An 11,733-nucleotide genomic window follows, 5' to 3' on the forward strand; every position below is an offset into this window, starting at 1 on the left:
ATTGTCATGGATGGTTTCCTCAACAAGAACCTGGGGGAGGTAAATGCCCAAGCTTATGCCGATGATCTCATCATCACTGTGGCTGCTGACAGCAGAGCCCGCCTCGAGGCCCTGGCAAACCAAGCCCTCCATACTCTCCAAGAATGGGCCTCAGACAACAATCTCCATCTATCCCCAACTAAAACCAATTCTCTCCTTCTCAAACGCAAGCTGGATATCAGAAGACCCCTGCTGATCAGAATCAATGGAACAACTATCAAGTTTTCAACAGAATTAAAGTACCTTGGAGTTATCCTCTACACAACATGCTCATTCCAATCTCATCTGAACTACCTCAGGAAAAAGGTACGAAATTATGCAGCTCTGGTTTCCAGGGTCTCACGTCGTGACTGGGGACTCAACCGGAAGACCTTATCTTTATTCTTCAAAACTGCTTTCAAACCGATAATAACATATGCTTCTGGAATCTGGTATACCAAAGCTACCACTGCCACCAACAGAAGGACGGTGGATGCCATCCAACTCTCCATATTGCTCCCGTGCCTACCGCACTCAAGCCTAACGTCACCTCCCGTGCCTACCGCACTCAAGCCCTCCAGGTCCTGGATGGTGCCTTACCTCTCAACCTCGAGGTCATTAGGACAGGTCTACTGTACCACCTTTCGAAGGGAAACCCACAAACTTTCCTAAACCTTACAATTAATCCAGCAAATGGCAAAACAGCTGAAAAATATCGCCTTCGTGCCCATCTGCAGCAGGAATGGCAAAGTGGTCAAACTCGACCAAGGGAGAGATCACCAGAAAATTCCTACCAGATGTCAATAGAACCTTCCCCAGATCCCCACCATGGTTCTCGCCAGGCCTATACACAGCGTTTTTACTTACTTGTCACGGTTCTAAACTCGTCGCTCTCGGCATCACAGAGGACCCAACATGTACCTCCGGGGGCGAGGGGGGGGGATGAGAGCTGCCATCACCTTGTCTACGACTGCCAGCTATATGACGACCTTCATTGTATTTTCATAACGAAGATCAGATATATTCCAATGGATCAAGAATCTCACCTCTTAGACACCCAGGATGAATACAGTGCCTTCTCTTGCTTTATAAAGGATCTCTTTACAAGAAAAAAAACTCTCCTGTCACAACAAAGGCAGTCTTGAACAAGTTGATCCACAAAAGCAAAAGATATATCCACCGAACCAAGATGCCCATTAGTAAAACAGAAATGTAAGAAGGACAATTCCTGATCCCCCTCTAGACAAACCTCCTTAAATCGACAACCACTAATTTGGACTTTACCAACTGGAATGACAACACCAAAGGGCTTTTGGCAATCTAAACCACTGCTCCCTTGCACAGTGCCTTCTTTACTACTTCCGGGGAGGACAGTTCTTCTCCCTCCCCCTCCTTGCCTCCCAACTCTTTCTTCTGGTGTAACATGGGCCTATCCACTGTTAATTTCAGGGGTCAATCTCTCTTTCTCTCTCTCTCTATCGACCCCTTCCAACGTCTACCCCCCAGTCTTCAGTCTTCCCACCCACCTTGTCTACTTCTCACAGTGTATTCCCCCCACACACAGTCGAAACCTAAAAGTACTAAAATTCTGTTCGCCCAATTTTTTGGCCTTATACACCTTTCTGCGTATAACCCCTACAGAATCGTTATTTATTTTTATTTTTTTTTTTTTAGGCCCTTGCTATTCAAATCCCAGGAAATTAGGTGGCAGGGCCTGCCAGAGTTCAAATTATTCTTCACTTCACATTATACTTCAAATGAAGAAAGACTTCGAATATGTGGGTTGCAGAGTTTGGAAACTAGACACCTTAGAGGAGATTTGATTGAGGTGTTTAAGGCTCTGAGAGGCATCAGTAAAATGAATGAGGACAAAATTTTCAAGATTATAAATGATGCTAGAACTAGGGGACATAAATTCAAGTTACGGGGGGAAATGTTTAGATTGGACTGCAGGAAGTTTTATTTTAGCCAGCGAGTTATAAATTATTGGAATAAGTTGCCTTCATGGGTGGTAGAGGCCGACAGTTTGGGGAAATTCAAAGGTCATCTGGTTAGTACTTTCGGGTAAGGGAAGCGCATAGGATGATAGGATTAATTTCCTTTTTATTTCATTTTATTATTTTTATTTATTTATTAATTATTATTATTTATTTATTTAATTTTTGTTTTTATCATTGTTTTGTTCGGATTTTTTTTTTTTTTTTTTTTTTTTTTGGCTGGTGCAGCATAAGGAGATGTGCATTGACTGGAGATGTGCAAATGTGACCCCAATTCACAAAGGGGGATCAAAGGCTGACACAAGTAATTATAGACCTGTGAGTTTAACTTCTGTTCCCGGAAAATTAATGGAGGCACTGGTGAAAGAAGCACTGCAGGATCATCTAGACAAGACTTCAGTTATAGCTAGGACACAGCATGGTTTTGTTAAGGGGAAGTCTTGCCTGACCAATTTGATTGGATACTATGATGCAGTCACAAAAGAACTGGATGCAGGGAATAACTTTGATATTATATACTTGGATCTTAGAAAGGCTTTTGATACTGTTGCACATGGAAGACTGCTGCACAAATTGGAGCAGTGTGGCATTGGAGGCAAGTTGCTGCTATGGATAAAGGGGTGGTTGAGGGGGAGAAGACAGAGAGTGGTAATCAATGGACACTGCTCATCGTGGACTAATGTTATTAGTGGAGTCCCTCAGGGTTCAGTATTGGGGCCTTTATTGTTTTCTGTATTTATAAATGATATTGATGATGGTATATCAGGCTTAATGTCCAAGTTTGCAGACGATACAAAGGTTGGCAGGGTTGTCAAGGACACTACTGACACTATGCTGCTGCAACAGGATTTGGAAAGGTTGAGCAGATGGGCTTCGAGGTGGCAAATGAAGTTTAACATTGACAAATGTAAAGTACTACATATGGGAAACAGCAACCCCAGAGCAACGTATCAACTCTGTGGTACTACACTGACAGTGGTAGAGAATGAAAGGGACCTGGGGGTGGTGGTGCAGGCAGATATGAAGTTCTCTGAGCAGTGCAGACGAGCTGCAAGAGTAGCTCATGGTGTATTGTCAATGATATATAGAAATTTTTCTAGCAGGGATAAGGAGGTGATTATTCCCTTGTATAAGGCAATGGTCAGGCCACACCTAGAGTACTGTATACAGGCCTGGAGGCCTCATTTCAGGAAGGATGTAGAGCTGCTGGAACGAGTACAGAGAAGGGCAACTAGATTGGTGAATGGGACAAAGGGGTTCTCTTACGAAGAAAGGCTTAAGTTTTGCAAATTACAGTGTCTGGAAACTAGGCACCAGCGGGGTGATCTGATAGAGGTGTACAAAGCCTTGAATGGTTTGAGCATGCTCAATGCTGATGGGATTCTTCCTCTAGCTCAGAAAAATCACCTGAGAGGGCATAAATTCAAATTGAGGAAAGACAGATGTAGGATAGATGTGCGGAAATTTGCCTTTAGCCAGCGGGTGGTTGGTGGGTGGAACAGACTTCCATCCCTTGTCGTGGAAGTTGATAGCCTAAATAAGTTTAAGGCTCAGCTGGACAGGTATTTCGAACGAACAGAGGGGTGAAGTGGAAGTGGTTATTTTTATTTATTTATGTTACTTTTTTTTTTTTTTTTTTTTTTTTTTTTGGCTGATGCTGCATAAGCTTGCTTCTTGCATCAAATGCCTCTACTAATGCTAATGCTAATGCTAATAAGCCATAGGCTTTCTTGCACCATACGGCCGTTACTAATGCTAATACTAATACTAATTATGTACTGATGTACCAGGTCTGCCTCCACGGGGCAAAGTGTGGGCAACGTTGTTTCCGATTAGGGGCTCAGCAGCTAAATGACCAGATGAACAATGGTACACAACGCTACACTGTACAATATCCATACACTTTTAAATCTCTGGCATTTACAGTGTGCTGTATCACACGACAATGTAAACTCGCGGTGATGGGAGAAACCCCTGGTATACCCTCAACACACTGAAGACTGAACCCTGCTTCAGGTTTTTAATAGGGGCACCGTAACTGAGCATAGGTACCGAGAATGGATCCTCGAACCCTATATGCTACTTTTTAGGGGTTCAATTGTCTTTCTCAGGACGGCTGGAAAAGACCTGAGTTCTAATCCTGTTGATGACGTGAGACAAACATTTGGAACGAATGGATTTTCCATTCGTTGCAAATGTTTTCTTGCATCACGTGCCTCTACTAATCCTAATGCTAATTGCCCAAGATATTCTTTTCATACACGACAACACCACTCTCAATTGGTGGAGGTATATCTTGAAACTAAATGTATCCAACGACTGCCGTAGCCAGCACGATCTCTAGACTTAAATCCGATCAAACATGTGTGGAACACCCTTGGACATTACTTTGCACGCCGCAGCCAACTCCGAATCACTTGGTGAGCTGAGGACTGTGCTCGTGAAAAATTGGGATTTATTGTCACAGAATCTTATAGACACCCTTATATCGAGCATGGTTTGCCACACAGGCCTATTTAGCCGTTGGAGGTGATCACACGCCCTACTGATTTCATGTGACATTATTTTCGAGGATCTTGTATCGACTTCTGTAATGTGACTTCTTGGTAATTCTTATATAACCTCTGTAAATGTCCCATATACCCAAAGTTTCTCACTATATCCTCATTTCATTCTAATTCTAAGCTACACCATCACACCAAATTTTGTGCTAATTCATCACAAGCTGCACAAGTTACATCACTTTTTAAAATGTTCTATTAATTTTGTTGACCAGTGTAAAATCACTATCCTCCCCACAACGGCTGGAAAAGACGGGAGTTTTAATCCTGTTGATCACGTGATAAATTTTTATTGGGCTTTTCACAATGTAACTGAGTTAATCTTCTCAGGCGAAGGCAGAATGGTTTTCGTCTCAAAATCTGGGGAGTTTCATCCAACAAACATGAAATCGACCAAAGAACACATGCAATTTACAGATATAATACCGTATACAGTACATACGGCAAATTTGGCCTAGGTTTCTGATTCGCCTCAAACTCTACAACAAAATAAACAAAAATGTAGGATTTACTAAAGAAAAACCACAGTTTCCGGGGCTGGAAGAAGAAACATTACTGTCTACGCCTGACACAAACTAAATCAGCCAGTGTTAAAAAACTCCATAGTCCTCGCGTCATTGACGGAATTCGAACTCGAGACTATTCCACCTGGTATGAGAGGACGATGATCATAATTACTGTGCCACTGCCTGAATTAGTCGGTCTCAAGATAGACCTCATCTTGGAAAGTGCGGTTCTTCATCCAGCAAGAAAGATAAAATGACAATTTATAGTCATTACACACACACAACACTCGGATAGCTCTAAATTTGCAGTTTTTTAACATCTTTGATTGTTCTCGTCGGAAGCACAGAGATAATAATAATCAATTTATTCCACATACGCGGTCATAAAGGCTAGAGTTTGAATGCTGTCCATAACGCGAGAGCTTTCATGAGCTGTTTTTCTCTCGACTGCTGAATTATTCAGTCTCAGGAAAGATGGAGAGGTTTTCTACAGGAAAATCCGGTTTTTGTCCAGCAAAAGGGCAAACCAACCAGATAATAAACACAGTTTATGGACATGATACACAAGGTTGGATGAGGTTGTTCTCGGGTAACTCTAATATGACAATTTTTTACACCCTCGACATGAAGAGGACTTTGTAGACTTCCTCCAGTCATCGACTGAAAGCGAACCCAGACCACTCCAAACAAGCTGGGCAGTCTTTACCATTAGCCCGTTAGTGACGAAACTGTGCCTAGAGCCTTTTTTTTGTGCCTAGAAACTAGAAATTTTTCTTAGATTTCTAAGAAAAATTTTCTTTCCCGCCTTTTCTGTTTGCAAAATCATTAACACGTTCATCAAAATTTCGGAACTATAGAATAACTTAGTGCTGGAATAAATCTTGCGCAAAATACAGCCACTCCCCGACTTACGTAAGGGTCGCGTTCCGCGAATTTAATGCTTGGAAAACCATCGCGATGCTTGAAACTATTAAATCACTCGTAGCTTGCCACGAACTTCGCTTGGGGTTCGCTGTAGCTATCCTTAATATCTTCATAAATACTTCTTGCTTTTGAATGGCCATTTGAGCACCGATCGGAAATCACCGTTACGTATATCGACGTCCAGGCAGCCTTTGATTCCATATCTGTTCACGCGTTGGCAAGGTATGTGAGTATTACCTCATTTATTCACACAATGCTTGAGAACAGTACCATTATTGTTCGCGCTGCAATCTGCGTTACACCAGGACTATTACAGCTGGTGTCCCACAAGTCGGAGTCCTGACCGGAATCTTGTTCTCAGCTGTTCTCGTTCCGTTCGTGACGGGCCAAACTGATATCATCACCTTTGCTGATGACATAAAACTGTTTACTCCCATCAGTCCTGGAGACACTGTCTCAGGAAAGATGGTGACTCTCCATCTTTCCTGAGACACGTTCAAGCAAATCAACACGTTCAAGCAAATACATCAATATCTTAATCCTTCAGAAAATCGAGAACATTGAGGCCTTCCTCTCCGGTTTCGAACTTCACATCAATCCTGAGAAGTCAAAACATTTGACTTTTTCGCACAAACGGAGCCCAACAGTAGTGCAACCCATTTTAAGAGGATTCACAATTTCTGCCGTCCAACAACCTACAGATCTGGGCGTCATTTTTGATCAAAAGTTCTCCTTTCTACCGCATATAGACCACCTGCAAATAAAGTTCTGTCTACTCCGGTGGATGATTAAACAACACCTTATGCACGTCCATTACCAGGCTGTTGGGTGCAGACATATTAAAGACATGTGATTATCGGGTTATACTCTATCACATCATAGACGGATTTTCGCTGGGGAATTCTGGATATTGACGTGGGTCATATGGAAATTTTGGCTTCCCCCTGCACCAAGGAACACCCAGGTGGCAATAGCTCTCAGCACCAGACGTTTTCCTGCCATCATTCACGAGAGAAGACTCGTCTTCGCCGTAAAAATGATGGTTGGATTTATTTCAGTACCAGATTTATGGACTAACTGTGGATTGAGGATCCAGGTCCCAAGCCTTAGGGCTAATTCATCCTTCAAGCCATTCCAAACCGGTTAAAGTTATCTGATCGGTTCTTACCCGTGCAAATGCTGCAGGACATACACTCCTTGGACGGCGACCTCTACAAGTTCGCAGTCGATAAGGAATATAGACAGAAAATACTCGGTCAACTTCGTTCCCAGGATTGCGTCACAGGATATTAGAACTTGCTCCTTCTAATGTCCTGTGACGTGATCCTGGGAATGAACTCGATAAAATACTTTCTGCCTATATTCCTTATCGACTTAGAATCTGCTCCATATTGCTAAAATGGAGGGAAAATAGGGATATCTAGAGAACCCCCCCCTGCAGCAGACCCAAAACGATGACTGTATCACGATACTAGACCAACAGGAGGATTCTGGAGGCCCCCGTTCTTGGGCCTCTCAGGCCGGGAAGAAAAAGAACAAGAAGCCAACGATCCTGAAATTGGAACGGGAAACGGTTTGGTTTGGGAACTCTCAGTTGTCAAACCGAATTAAAGGACACACCAGAGAATTCCACAATGTCAAAGGAGGCTAGCGAAGAGAAGCAGGAGGAGTCAACCCTGAATCCTACACTGCCTGAGGATACGATATATGAAAAGTCACTACTTGTAAAAACAGCTTTGGAAAACATTTTCATAGAACAGACAAATAGAGTTACTACCGGGGTAAGGGCACAAATAGTGACCCCTTTGGAATACACTGGACACGCTCCTGGTGCAGGCCTACCTCGAGAGCCAACAAGCAAACGCAAAACTCCAGGCAGGCCTACATTGACTGTGTGGGAAAAACAAATGCACAGCATGCACCCACATATGCCCAAGCGCTGAGGGCCACTGCTCCGGATACCATATCCCAAAAACCACAAACGACAACTGCAACCAAACGCAAGATTCTCTTGCCGATTCCACACCTGATCATTCTCAAACCAACCTCAACTGAGGAGCATCGCACCAGCGAATATGGCAAGCAAACCGTAATAAAAAAACTTTCACGGGACCTAAAAACTACAAAGATAAAATCTGTCCGTAAGACACGGAATACAGGTGTTATTATTGAAACGCAAACTAAGGAAGATGCTAACAAAATTTTGAACAATCCAAATATTCAGACATTCGGCCTGGAAGCTGCGCTCCCAAAAAGAAAGCGCCCAGCATTGTAATCTTCAACACCTACAGAGACCTAACGCCAGAGGCACTGCAAAAGGAACTGTAAGCTAGAAACCTCCAGCATGAGCATCCAGAAATGGAACTCAGCTACTTTGATAACTCCTAAATATCAAACAAAGCCCATGACAGTAGGCAACACAAACTGGGTAGTGGAACTCACACCTGAGGCATGGAAAACAATCAACCAAACAACCAGAATCTTCATACAATGCGGCAGCCACCGCTTTAAGGAGGACGTGTCTGTCCCCAAGTGTTAATGGTGCTGCCGTTTTGGGCACACCACACACACACACACACACCTGTGTCGAGACGGAGGCTACCTGCGGCCACTGCGCGGAGAGGGGGCAATGAGTTCGACACATACCCCAAAAAGGAGGAACCGCCAATCTGTGCCAATTGCAAATCACAGAAGCTGCCAATGAAGCACTCACTTAGGGACAACAAGGGCCCTGTCTACTGTAAAGCTAAGGGTGCATATCAAATGAGAATTGATTATGGCCATACGTCTTAAACCATTCAATCTCAACAGGGTCAATTTTGCATGACTAAACGCACAGCGATCAAAAGTAGTAACTGGACAACTTACCAAAAAACCAAATGAAGAAAATTTAGACTTTCTCCTTATCCAAGAGCCATACGTACATAGCAAGCTAGTAAGAGGATATCCCCTGGCTTAGAAAATTGTACAGCACAACAGAGATGCCCCCCGGGGCATGCATAATAGTCAGAAACCAGGGACATCACAGTCACTAATGTAGTAGTGGCATGTGATGCAAGAAAGCAAGTGTATGAGCTTATGCAGCATCAGCCAAAAAAAAAAAAATCACACCAGTTTCTCCTTAAATTTATTCAAACTATACACTTCCACAACGACAGATGAAAGTTTGTTCCAGCAATTAACCACCCGCTGGTTAATGTGCACATTTCCGCACATCTGTTTTACATCTGTCTTTTCTTAATTTAAATTTATGCCCCCTTAGGTTCGTAATCTGAACAAGTGGAAGGATCCCATCAGAATTCAGCGTGCTCAACCCATTCAAGGCCTTATACACGTCAATCAGATCACCGCGCAGGTGTCTAGTCTCCAGCCACTGCAATTTGCAGAATTTGAGCCTCTCTCTCTCTTGGTCTCCTCACCAATCTTGTTGCCCTTCTCTGTACACGTTCAAGCAAATCAACATCCTTACTAAAATGAGGCCTCCATACCTGTATGCAGTACTCAAGGCGTGGCCTCAATCAGATCGGCTTATACAGAGGGAAAATCACCTGCTTTTCCCTGCTAGAAAAATTCTTTTATATCGTTGACAAAACCCCATGACCTGCTCTAGCAACCTGTCTGAATTGCTCAAAAAACTTCATACTGACTGCACAATTACTCCAAGGACTTTTTCATTTTCTACCACCTTAAGTGTAGTACCACACAATTGGTACTTTTCTCTCAGGTTACTTCTACCCATATGCAGTACTTTGCATTTGTCAAGGTTAAACTTCAATTGCCACTTCTTAGCCCATCTGCCCAAATTACCTAGATCTTGTTGCAGTAGCACACTGCCATTACTGTCATTAACAACCCTGCCAACCTTTGTATCATCTGCAAACTTCGACACTAAGCCTGATATACCTTCATCAATATCATTGATAAATATACAAAACAACAGTGGACCCAACACCAAACCCTGTGGGACTCCACTAATAACATTAGTCCACAAAGAGCAGCACCCATTGATTACCACCCTCTGTTTTCTCCTACTCAACCACCCTTTTATCCATTGTAGCAACTTACCCGTAATACCATTCTGCTCCAATTTGTACAATAGTCTTCCAAGTGCAACAGTGTCAAAAGCTTTCCTGAAATCCAAATATATGATATCAAAATTATTTTTTGCATCCAGTTCCTTTGTTACCACGTCATAATAACCTATCAAATTTGTCTGACAAGACTTTTCCTTAAAAAATCCATGCTGTGTCTGAATTATTGCTGCAGTCTTGTCGAGATGATCCTGCAATACATCTTTAACCAGTGACTCTATTATATTACCCGGAACAGAAGTTAAACTAACTGGTCTGTAATTACTCGTGTCACCCTTCGATTTCCCCTTTGTGAATTGGGGATACATTTGCACATCTCCAGTTCGTGGGAACCTCCCCTGAGTCGAAGAATGCTCTCTTAATTATGGCTATGGGTTTTCTTAGTTGCTTTGCCGCCTCCTTTAATATAACTGGATAGATCCCATCCACCCCAGGTGCTTTTCTTATGTTTAACTTCCACAATTTCTCCTCCACTTTGCTCTCAGTTATTACAAAATCATTAAGTACCCTGCTACAATTTGATAACCTTCTGCCATTTTCAAACCTTAATAACTCCTATGTGAATGTAGATGCAAAATACTCATTCAGTTTGTTTGCTATCTGAGCAGGATCACCAACAGTGGAACTATCGATGTCAAGTGGACCAATCAGATTCATCCCCTTGCTTTTAGAATTTATAAAAGTAAAGAAATCCTTGCTGTTTTTCTTAGCATCTTTTGCCAAAGATTTTTCGTAATCTGCCTTCGCCTGCCTAACCTCCTTTGTGACCTGATTACAGGCTAGCTTATATCTGCTATAGGCTTCTGAGTCGCTTGATAATTTATATGCATCCCATGCATTTTTCTTCTCTTTCACGAGTCTCATTATTTCCATTTAGGCCCAAATTTGATAACCATTTAGGCCCAAACCTTGAACAATATTTCTTAATAGGTATGAAACGTTTAGTAGCATCCACGATTAACTGTTGGTAACATTGTTAGTTGATCCCACTGTACAGAATTTAAAAACTGTCTGAGACCACTGTACTCACCTTTACGGAAGCAAACACCCTTTCCTTTACCTCTGATGGTAATTATATCTTTAAGTAAATCCCGCATCAGTACACTGTGATCACTGCCACCTAGTGGTTCCTTTATCTGCAAATTCTTAATACACGAATGATCACTGCTGATAACCAGATCAAGAGTATTACTCTCTCTGGTTGCTTCTCGAACATGCTGCTGCAGGAAACAATCATCCAATAAATCCCCAAAAGTCTGACTAGTTTGTGAGTGACCAACCCACAAGTTCCAGTCAATATCTGGGAAGTTAAAATCCCCCATTATAAGACATTCTGATTTACTATCAGAATCCCCAGCTATGGGGATGTACATCATGGGCCGCTGGCGCCCACATTATCACTCCACTTGGGTTATATGCAGTCTCGCTGTACTCCCACCCATGGAGGGACATCCTCCCAGCTATCAGGTACCTGCAGAGTATTCTCACTGATTTCCAGAATGCTAGGATCGTTGTGGATGCTTACGTCAACTGTCGATCCCCGACGTGGTTTAACGAAACCACAGAGAGGCGAGGTGGCACAAATGGGCAACGCCTAGAGGACTTCCTCGCAAACAGTTCTTTTACCATTCTCAAT

This window comes from Mastigoproctus giganteus, chromosome 13 (assembly GCF_048544385.1).
Source record: "Mastigoproctus giganteus isolate SK-2022 chromosome 13, ASM4854438v1, whole genome shotgun sequence".
Classification (NCBI taxonomy): domain Eukaryota; kingdom Metazoa; phylum Arthropoda; class Arachnida; order Uropygi; family Thelyphonidae; genus Mastigoproctus; species Mastigoproctus giganteus.